A 10,998-nucleotide genomic window follows, 5' to 3' on the forward strand; every position below is an offset into this window, starting at 1 on the left:
AGCCTGCCATGCCAAATCAGCATTTATCAGATGCATGTTAAGTATATGGGACAATGGAGAGGGAGGGGTAAAACAAACACACAAACAAAAAAAACAACAAAAACCTTGGCCCCATCACAAGAAATAATGGCTCACAGCTGTATTGCCCCAGGGACAATTCTTAGAGGTTAATTTCTTCAATTTATTGGCATGCAAGAGATTTGTGTTTCCTTTCTGTTTAGAAGGAGAGCAGTGCATCACTTTGCCACATCCCTATGAGGATGAATGCTGGGGCTTAGAAAAAGAGCAGGCAGGCTCTGCAGTTCTGTCAGCATGGGAAAATAAGGAAGAAGACCCTTTCTGAGCAGCCATGCACAATAGGACAGCTTGACTGTAGATTTGACACAAACTCTTCTCTTTCTGGCCTTTTAATATGTCATTTGCTTCCATTCTCTTTTTTTCTTTGCTAACATTTGTGGCAAAACTGCATTCCTGTTAGTATTTTCTGGTCTGTCACTCCTTTAGCATCCATTCCTTAGTTTTTTTCCTGCTCTTACAGGAAAAAAAAATCTTTAGTTGAATGATTGGTCAGATCACAAACTTCCTATGCTCCATTTCTAAAAAGTAGATTCTTCTGTTGTTTTTTTCCCTTACCTTTTGGGATTCTATAAATTTTATATTTTTCTGTTGAAATCAACTTATTCTTAAGTAGTATAAATTTAAAACCCTGTTGGATAAATCTTGAAATACACTTTTGTGTATGCATACTGGCTCAGAAGAAACACACAGGTGTCATTTGGGCAGGAAGCAAACATTGGATATGAAATGAATAGCAGGGTTAGCTCTGCAGGAGCACTACCAGCTCATCTGGTGTTGGAAATGGTATTGTTGAATTATGTGGCACAGTACAATCAGTTCCTGCCAAAAGTAAACATATTGTTTCACATTAATACTGATCATTTGTATCATCTTTACACTAGAAATGAGCAGTAGAAAATCTCTGGATGGCTCATAATGTCACAAAATCACAGGGATTGATCTGTGGAGATCATTTAGGCCAACCCCCTGCTAGAGCAGGTTCCCTAGAGTGGGTTGCACAGGAAGGCATCCAGGCAGGTATGAATTGAATATCCCGAGACTCCACAACCTCTGGGCAGCCTGTTCCAGTGCTTTGTCACCCACAAAGTAAAGAAGTTCTTTCTAATGTTCATATGGAACTTCCTGCGTCCCACTTTGTGCTTGTTGTCCTTTGTTCCATTGGTGGGCACCACTGAGAAGGGCCTGCCCCAATTACTTGGCGCCTACTCATTTAGATATTGATAAGCATTGGTAAGATCTGCTCTCAGTCTTCTCCAGCCTGAGCAGCCCCAGGTCTCTCAGCCTTTCTTCATAAGGAAAATGTTCCAGGCCCCTCATCATCCTTGCAGCCATTTGCTGGATTCTCTTGAGAAGTTCTCTTTCCTGAACTGAGGAGCCCAGAACAGGATGCAGCACTCCAGATGCGGCCTCACCAGGTCAGAGCACAGGGGGAAGGATCACCTCCGTTGGCCACACTCTTTTTTAATGAACCCGAGGATCCCGTTGGCCTTCCTGACCACAAGGGCACACAGCTGGCTCATGGCCAACCTGCTGGCCACCAGGACCCCCAGGTCCATCTCTGCAGAGCTCCTCTCTGGCAAGTCAGCCAATTTAGAAATATCTGTACTTAAGTGATCCTAGGAGACAAGCAGTTGTTTAAAAAAAAAATAGTAAGAGCAGTAGTTACTGAGGAACTTTAAACAAATTTGATTTAACTTAATTAAAAGTAACCTCAGATAAATAACCACATAAAAACCCTGAGTTGTCCCCTGAGGGAGGAGTTCTGCTCATTTAGTGAGTTGTTCAGTACATTTACTGAGACACAATTAGTGAAACTGAATATAAATGGAATGCTTTAATACAGCATTTATCAATTTTGACTTTGGCTTTACCCATATAGTTCACATTTGGAATTTCATCATGCATTTTCCTTAACATATGAATTCAGTAGGCCACAGGAAGATGTTGAATATGTCTCTCAGTCCCTAAAAATCTGTCTCCCTAGATTTCATTAATATTCATTTAGCATATTGATTAATGAGAGAAAATCAGCTGAATTTTAGTTGGAAATGAATCTGCTGAATAAAGTTAATTCCGTATTCTTTTTGGCATCTTTAAGTCTCAGACTTTTAACATAAGCATTTTACATGATAGCACAGATTACATTAAAATACATAAATGTATGTAGCGTTACAATTCATCTTGTAAGATCAACGTTTGCTGTTTTACAGATTTCCTGAAATATCAGTGCCCAGCAATAAGCATCTGCAGGTATTTTGCCATCACCCCTTCCAATTTTTAAGGTGTTTCTTTTGAAGCTGCTTAAAGATGATAAAGTTATTCAACAACTCGTGTGCATTTTATATTCAAAAAAAAAAAAAAAAAAGTCGAGCAATGTTTTTGTACAAGGAAAATCCATTATCTCTTTGTGTCTTTTCCATAAAGTAAGAAGAAATGTAGAAAATGTGAAGCTTTTTTAAAAGAAATGAGCTGAATGCCATTCATTTTAGTACTTTGCAGTGATTTCAGTTCTGGTTTGCCGTCCTACTTATGAAAGTAAAAGATAAATTGCATCCCTGAACAATTACTTAAATTATTTTCTGAGTTCTGTTGCAGCTGGTAAAACTGACAATAATTAGCAAACATTTTCGAGTCTCTTGTATATCTCAGAAGGTCAAGGGAACAGCTGAACTGTCTTCTAATCCCCGCAGTCAGTGTCAACTAATCACCATTGGTGCAGCAGGGAAATCTAGCAGCCGTTTTAGTATTCTTTATCTGTGCTATTTGTGGGCTATGAGCACTCATTTTAGTTTTTCAGAGTTGCCAGCCATTGGCATAGTACAGGATAATCTTAGACCAAACCAGGTAGGTCTTTAGAGTGTTTTAGTTCCAACTTTTGTAGTCCTTAATTAGAACACATTTGGAATCTCCTCCCATTTGTCTCAGCTTTCAAATGACTTTGTACTGTAAAATCCTGAAGTGTGTATATTTTCCTGTAAGTGTTACATAACCTACTTCAGACACTGGAGAATACTGAATCAATGAAAAAAACAGGTCATATGAAGGGGGTATAAGGGCAGTGCAGCCTTAAAAGCTGATATCTCCTGGTAGGGATCCTTATCATCTTTGCTACTAGATAACACTAATCCAGCTGCCAGTACTCTAGAGGTTTTAATTGTGATGTCCAAGGATGACAACTCAAGAGAAGCTGAGATGATAGAAGTGCAGGCATTTGGAAATAGTATTTTTATGTAGACTGGATGAATCTCAAGTATAGATTAATTTCAGAGTTATCAGTACGACTTCAGAGGAGTGTTGCCAACACACCAATGCTTTCGTTGTTCTTCATAAAAGTTAAAACATGAGATTGCGAAAGGATTTTTTTAAATGTCTGAAAAAGGTTGTCAGGATAAGTGATGAAGCAGTTGGCATCCTGGAAAACAGGAGAAACAGAAGTATTTGCCCTCTTAAAAACTGCTTGCTCTGTCAGAACCCCACCACTTAACCTTCCTCCCCGAGCTAGGATGAGGTGAAGCAGCATATGGCTTCTCCTGACATTAGCCCAATCTCTTTCTTATAGTGAAGGAATGAAAAAGTATCTCACTTGTTAATCCCTGCCCTAAATTGTGCTTTGGCTTGTAAATATCCAGGAACAGAGCGGGTTGGAGTGCCCAGCTGTTACAGATGTGTCCAAACTCATGCATGTAAAACGTCTTGCCTTCTTCCGATACGTGTCAAAGGTGCTTTTCATGATTAACTACAGTGTTGTGTTTGTGAAAGATTTATGCTTGTATGTTGTTTTCTAGGTTCAAAAGACAGGGCAAATTCAGGATTAGGGCTCCTAAATATATGAACTGGAAAGTCCTGGGTAGAAAGGTCATGAAGAGCATCCAGCAGCAAACAAGAAGAGGCAGAGCATGAGAATTTGATGTGATCTTTGAGGTCATTTACTCTGTCCCCGTACACAGAAGCACTATCAGCAGTACTTAAGCCATTCTAGACAGAAATTCAATCTTACTTAATTCTGCAGGTTTCCAGTAATGGAAATTTTGCATCTTTCCGAGATAGTTTGTATGTCCATGCAGTGAGACATTTATTCCTGGTTTTAAGCTAAAAGTATCTTGTAAGAAATTGCCTTGTTTTATTTTATATGCATATGAAGACCTATATGAAGTCATATTATATTTTCAGACATATTTTAGCTTCGTGAAGACAATTTATTTATAAATACTGAGGCTTAAATACATACAGTAACTTACTAAACTTTTCCAGTGAGCATTTGAAATTTGAGCATTTTAAACATGTAAATATTGCAGAGTAATACTAGTCATCAACTAACTTCGACAAAAGGAGCCCAAACTCTCTTAAAATAATATGTTTACTGATTAAAAAAAAGTATCAGAACTTACTGCCCCAGAAAATAACAAGCCAAAAGCTCCAGAAACATTTGTATTGCCAAAAGTTATGATATTGTATTGCCAAAAGCAATGATATGAAGTACAGCAACGCTGATTATTTTCATGTTTGCTTGTGATTCCAGAAATCAGCTTTAATTCAGCAGTTTTAAAACCTCAAGAATGTTCCAAATTCTTAAAGTCACCTATTTATTATACTTTAATGAAAACCACTTTGGGATCAAGTTATAGGATTATTTTTGGAGTTTCAAAGGAGGCTGTTGTATGCCCAGTAGTCTGCACGTGTGCAAACAAATGAAATGAAAAATCAAAGTCTGCATGCACTCAAGACTATTTGTTTGAAAACAGGTCTACCCTTCTGAACACCAAGGCTGTGGTGAGGAGGCAGATATGAAGCACTCTGCAGCTTCTATTTCTCTGGATAAAGCAGTAAAAATAGGAGAGGTCTTTGAGATAAAACATCTGTAAAGCAGCATGTAGTAGGCACATGTGCCTGTATAATCAGCCACTGCACTGGCCTGGTGGGGAAATAATCTTAAAATGCCTCGAGTACAAATCTATATAGATGTGTGCAACCTTTTCTTTAGATCTTTATCAAGCAGAGAACAGACTGAGCCCTCCAGCCAGAGGTAAAGTGGCACAGTGAATACTGGGAGTACTGGCACTGAATTATACAGTTGGCTTTGTAAAGTATGTCCATGTGTGTGTGTACATATGCATATTTTCATGATTCTGTGTCTATATGTATATATGAAATCTCCTGTCAGAACATTATCAATTTAAACAACTGATTCCAGTTACTGCATGAGTAGTTCATCCTCTTCCTGATAAGTGTACATAAGATTTTAGAGTCTTAAAACAGGAATGAGTTTCTTGAAACCAAAATTCATATGTAAAATTTATGTTCTAAATGGAGGATATCCTAACTACATGCAGCTTTAGCTTGCTTTGGTTGTGTGAGCTTTAACACTTCAATTTGGATTCCTAGAGTACTTCAGAAATTACATCTCTGGTTTGTATGCAGTTAACATGCTTGGGTTCATATTGCAGAATACTTCCTGGGAGTGCACAGACTGGATGTTCACTTTATATAAAAATAGACTGAAAAAATGTGGCCCAGAAACACATTTCCTTAGCACATAGGTTTGCACTGTAAATCTACTGTTATGTGGGCACAGTATTTGCTTGTGTTTAATGCTTTCTGATGCAGGACATTATGATATGGTGTTTAATCTTTTACTTACATGAATTTTCACCTCTTAGAATTCACAGCACAGAGTAATAAATATAAGGGATTAAATACAATAATAAATGCTGCAGTTTATGAGCCGGTTATGTGATTGAGGTCTGTAAATCTTCCATTTCTACCTCAGCCTGGTTCTCTTGTTCTCATGAAAATGGCTGAAGAATGATGTGTTAGAGCACTGAAGGAGGTGGAGGTGTTTCAGGACCTGTTCTGTAGCACACTGGCATAGCCTAAGCTGAAAAGAGCACTGGCTTGATTTTCTGATTTTGCAGTACCTTGGCTGGGCGAGGTTGCTTAAGCCTATTCACTTGCAAATTTTCTTCATCTGTGGCTTTCAAGCTGTGGTCTGTGCACCTCTGAGAATCCATGAATTCCTTTGAAGAGGTCTATTAAAACCAGAAGCCTGTTCTCGGTAACCTTACGCTCTCTCTGTAAGGCTTACACGTTATAGGAATTTGACAGTCCCTCTGTAAGTGGTCTGGGATGTATGAAGGAGTGCATCAGCCAGCAATCACAAATTCAGGCTGTGCTCCCATTTGATTTTTTAGAAGCCCCAATGACATCTCTGTCAGAGTTTCCAAGCACTTTTGTCAATAGACTCTTGCAAGTTTTTGGTAGCGTTTTTGTTGTTAAATGTGGTCTGTCTCTAAAATCATCTTTATTAGAACAGAAAAGGAGTGTTTCTGGATGTACGTTTTGCCTGTGTTAGAATGCAACCAAAGCATGACATAACAGTGCAAGCATTTGTTTTAAAGGCAGAAGCCACCCTGAAATGTCCTTTAACATTTTGGTCTTCTGATTGATTAATCTGCCTCTGGTAGAAAAAAAGTGGGCTTTGTCTGTAAGGATTTAGTAGAAGTATAAGCAACAAAGCTCTCAATCTGATTATGTATTTAGGAAATATTTTTTGTTGTTGTTTTTTTCTTAAATAGATTTTCCCCAAGTATAAACTTGAAGTCAAGCTCCTTACTGATAGCCAGTTTTGCACATAAGCATTTATGTATTTTCATGGGCTTTTACGTTTCCTGGCGATTTCAATGGTCTGTAAGATGTGTGGTAGCTGAGGTAGTGTTCAATTCCTCTTCTCCATCTGACTGTATTTATGAAGTACTGGAGATGTTTGGGGACTGCTCCATGGCTAATAGGAGCAATCTTCCAGTTTCTAGAACATAACTTAAATGACCACAGCTTTTGCTTTCTGACTTGCTTGTACAAAGAACATCCAGGTATCTGAAAGTCCAAATGTGCTCTCTGTTCTCTTTTCTTTTGCAGAAGTGTGTTCTGGCCCAAAGCAGCCCATTCACATTCCCAATAGCTGCAGTGTGCCCTATGTATGATTTATTAATTTTTAATTAAGAGAGTAAAATTCTAAATCTGACTTACTTAAACTTACCTGAGTGAAAAAATGTCAACATCCAGACAGCCACTTTGCTGCTAATATCCAAACTATCAGAAATTCTAATTTCTTTCAATCTTTTTTTATTCATGTATGTATATATTTTGCACAGGCATTGTGCATTCCAAGAATGGTTTTACAATACATCATCAAAAAAGGCTTTCTTTTCCCTCCTCTTTTTACTGCAAGTCAGCCAGTGCCACTTATATTAGGAGTCCAGTAAAGTGATTCAAAACCCATGCAGTTCTGTGAGATCACAGTCTTCTACATTATTAATTCAATTTAGTACTTATATCTTTCAAATTCAGCTTGTCATTTACGTTCAGTTTTCTCATAGTTCTGACATTTGAGTAACATCATCCAAAATAAGTCCTTTATTTGTGCCCCATATTCTTCATTGCTGTAAAACGTTTTGTTCGTTTTTCGATTCAGTGTAAACGCGAGCGCGTTTCTGCTACAGTTGAATTGGTTGAGAGTTATCCTCAGGAACCCTCATGATAGGCATAAAGGCTGGCCATTAAACCAAGTTGCACTGCAGATGTTTGGTACATGCTTCTGCATTGCAACTGAACTGAAGTCTTCTGTTTTACCTGGGGTTTTTTATGTCTAATCAGTCTAAACTGTTTGAGCGGTTGTCATTAGGATTAAGACTCATACATTCATCTGCATTCTTTGAAGAGGGACTTAAGTTTGGAGAATTTCATGGCTTCATTTTCATATGTCCTGATACCTGTAGTGAAATTTTTTGCATCAAAATGTTTGTTTCTGACAATTTTTTTAAATATATTTTTAAAATATATCTATAGACAGAGATAATAAATATAAATTTTAATGGAATAGTTGTAGGTTATGTTAACAGATATATATATGCTGTTTTTAAGCTGTATCTTTGCTAGACAATTTCTTATTTAGCTATTGCAGCACAGCTTTCCTAGGGTAGAGGCAGTCCTCAGAGGCCTCATAGAATGTGTTAAACTGTACTGGGAACCTTAGTCTCTGGCTGAAAGTCTTTGGTTCTCCAAATTAGCATCAATTAATTAACTAGTTGAAGAATTTAGTAAGCATACTTCTCTTAAATTTCATCATTTTGTCTTTTTCAAAAAAAAGTTTTATTCATAATTTAGTAATGCATGTGAAGTGTTTATGATTGTTTATTACTGTGGGATAAGTATTTTTGATGATGTGTGAAAACACTTGTTTTGCAAATTTGTACTGAATTACACAGCAAACGTTTCCTGAAAAGATAATTAAGTGAATGTAATTGCTGTTTTATAAGTGTTGAGATGAAAATATACTGCATTGGTTGTTTTGTAAGATGCTGGGGTTTTTTTGTTCTTGTTTTTACCATATTCTAAAATGCTCACAAGTGGCCCACTCCTGAATTATTTAAAGTTGCATTACAATTTTATGTAGTGGGTGTTGCCTTTTCTCAAACTTCCTGATCATAAACTGACTGATTTTCTAGGTCTGTATTTCTGGCTGGGTATGCAGTCTGGTTGTCACTGTTTTCCCTGTGGACCCAACTTTTCTTTTTTAAATGATATAGAACTGCCCTTCCAGAACCTCATCATCTTCTGATTTTCTAATCTGCTGCTGGGATTTCCCTCATCTTCTCCCCTTCTCTATTTGTTCAGTAAATGTATATTTTTATTGCAATCTGGAAATATTTAAGTATCACTCTGCCCAAGAACTGATAAGTCTAAAAGAAGTATGGAAACAATACTAAATACATTGTAAATTCAGGTTTTTTAAAAAAAGGAAAAAAAAAAGAGAGATGTATCAATTGTAAAATACAGATGGGATTAAGTGGAACATCAGTTTTTTGGAGCCAAGCATTTGTCCAAAGGAGTGCTTTCACTCTGGCTTTGCTCAACTATATTGAAAATGTCTGTTCTATACTGTTAACAAAATGTGCTTAGGGAGCAAACTGATTACTGGGTGTCAGTGGTATTGATGAATGACAGAAGGTTCAGATTTGAGCTGGCTTCAGGAACAACACATTAAGAACTTGTGAAGTGCAAAATGTGCACACTGTGTCATATGGGACCTGAAAATTAAATAATTGTTTCATAATGTAAAGTGGCCTACATCTGGTTTCTACAAATGTGTGTTAGACTGCAAAAAATTAAGTCCCATAGATACCTTCCCTTCATTAGAGATGAGTAGAGATCATTGCCAAAACTGGGCTGCTTTTAGATATTGCTCATTAGAAAGATTTCCGTGTTGCCAAGCTCTGTTTAACTCTCAACTGGGGACATGAGGTAATGAGGTTTAGAACTTTGGGATGAAGTATAAAATATTCTCACTTATTTTCCAGGAAGAAGCTCTCCAAGAGAATTAATTCCATAATAAAACTCCACTAGGATACGACCTTAGAAGCATTGTTGAGTAACTGCACTTGAACTCCTATTGTCATAAAGAGCAACTTTCCTGGCCTGAGTCTTACATTTGAAAACTGTGTTTTACCCATTGAGTATGTGGCCATGTTTTCAAGGTTGTTTTGGCACTGAGCAAAGTACAGCAAAACTCTAGCAATCAGATATCAAGGCTTTGTCGTCCATCCCCCTAAGAGCAGGTGCTGTATTGACAACATAACAGAACTGAATACGATGCATTACAGATATACTTGTATGGTCCTCTTCCCTTCCACTGCCTTAGGAGTTGGGACCCCATCCCTTCAGGTGATATTTGCAGAATGCACTGCTTTGGTGCTAGTTGAAAGAACCTTGTTTGACATATTGTGTCTATTGAAGTTGAGCAATTGAGTGCTAAAGCTGAGGTGATTGAAATGAATGTTCCTCTGCTCACAAATGTTTGTGATCAGGTTGAGGAATGTGTGAATGTATGTGCATTTAGGGCTTACACATTTGTTTTCTTGCATGACTGTGTGAATACGTGTAAATATTTAATATGGAATTCTAAAGTTGATGCTCTTATGTAACTAACCCACAGGGACAGTGTCTTTTTTCTGTCTCTTTTTTTTCTACCTCACTAGAGTCCTTATATAACTAAATAAAATATCATAAAGAGAAGAATTCTAATACAGTTTTGAAATAAGCAACCAAAATCACTTGCAGTGAATACTCAAGCACCACAAACCTGAAACGTGTGCACTGTAAGCATCTGATGTGAGTAAATCCCTTCTGCTTGACTCATCACAGAAACAAACGTGTTTCTTGAGAACACAGTCTGACTTACTACAAGTAATCAGAAAATATTTATCACAGTTGAATAAGTCCTTGGACAACAGGGGAGAAAGAGAGAAAAGTTGTGTTTTGAAGCTCTAGTGACTTCTGCTTCTTTGCTGTTAGCGGTGGCTCTGCAGTGCCCTTCCTGCCTGTGCTGTGCCTGTGTTGGAGGCAGTTCAGCAGCTGAGGATGCACCATGCTGGGAGGGAGATGTTGGTCCTTTGGTGGTTGGCAGTCACTCTTTGGAATCACGTTACAGCAAATGATATGGCACAGAAAGGAGTTTGAAAAAATGAATATTACAGTGTCTGTTACGTGTGAAAGTCTTGTTCACGAATGGAATTGGATGTTTACTGAATATTATGGGATTTTTTTTTGGTACCTTTTCCTATTCAATTGAATACGATAAATAGAGTAGCATCACTTACAGTTAGTGGTGAGCCTAACTCTATTAATGAAAAAAGCTGTAACTTAGAACTGCTCAGTTTGCTTTAGTAATATCAGTGCTGGAATCTCAGCTAAGGAAAAATGGCTTTTATTGAAAGATATAAAATGGAAAGTTTTTATCCTGGGAACTGTTGTCTTTTTGATAGCAAAGCCAGTTTGACTGACAAAAAAAAAAATTACCTCTGGGGGTGGTATGAGATTTTCCTGGGGAATTTAAATGCCACGAGGTACTCAGCTTAAAAATAGAAA

At 37.5% G+C, this 10,998-nt stretch overlaps 1 protein-coding gene across 17 annotated transcripts in view; it reads left to right on the top strand.

Annotated features, from left to right (window-relative positions):
* ATP2B2 (ATPase plasma membrane Ca2+ transporting 2) overlaps positions 1-10,998 on the top strand; it is a 393,147-nt gene that overhangs the window by 282,710 nt on the left and 99,439 nt on the right. The window lies entirely within an intron of this gene.

This window comes from Phasianus colchicus, chromosome 11 (assembly GCF_987193195.1).
Source record: "Phasianus colchicus chromosome 11, bPhaCol1.hap1.1, whole genome shotgun sequence".
NCBI lineage: Eukaryota > Metazoa > Chordata > Aves > Galliformes > Phasianidae > Phasianus > Phasianus colchicus.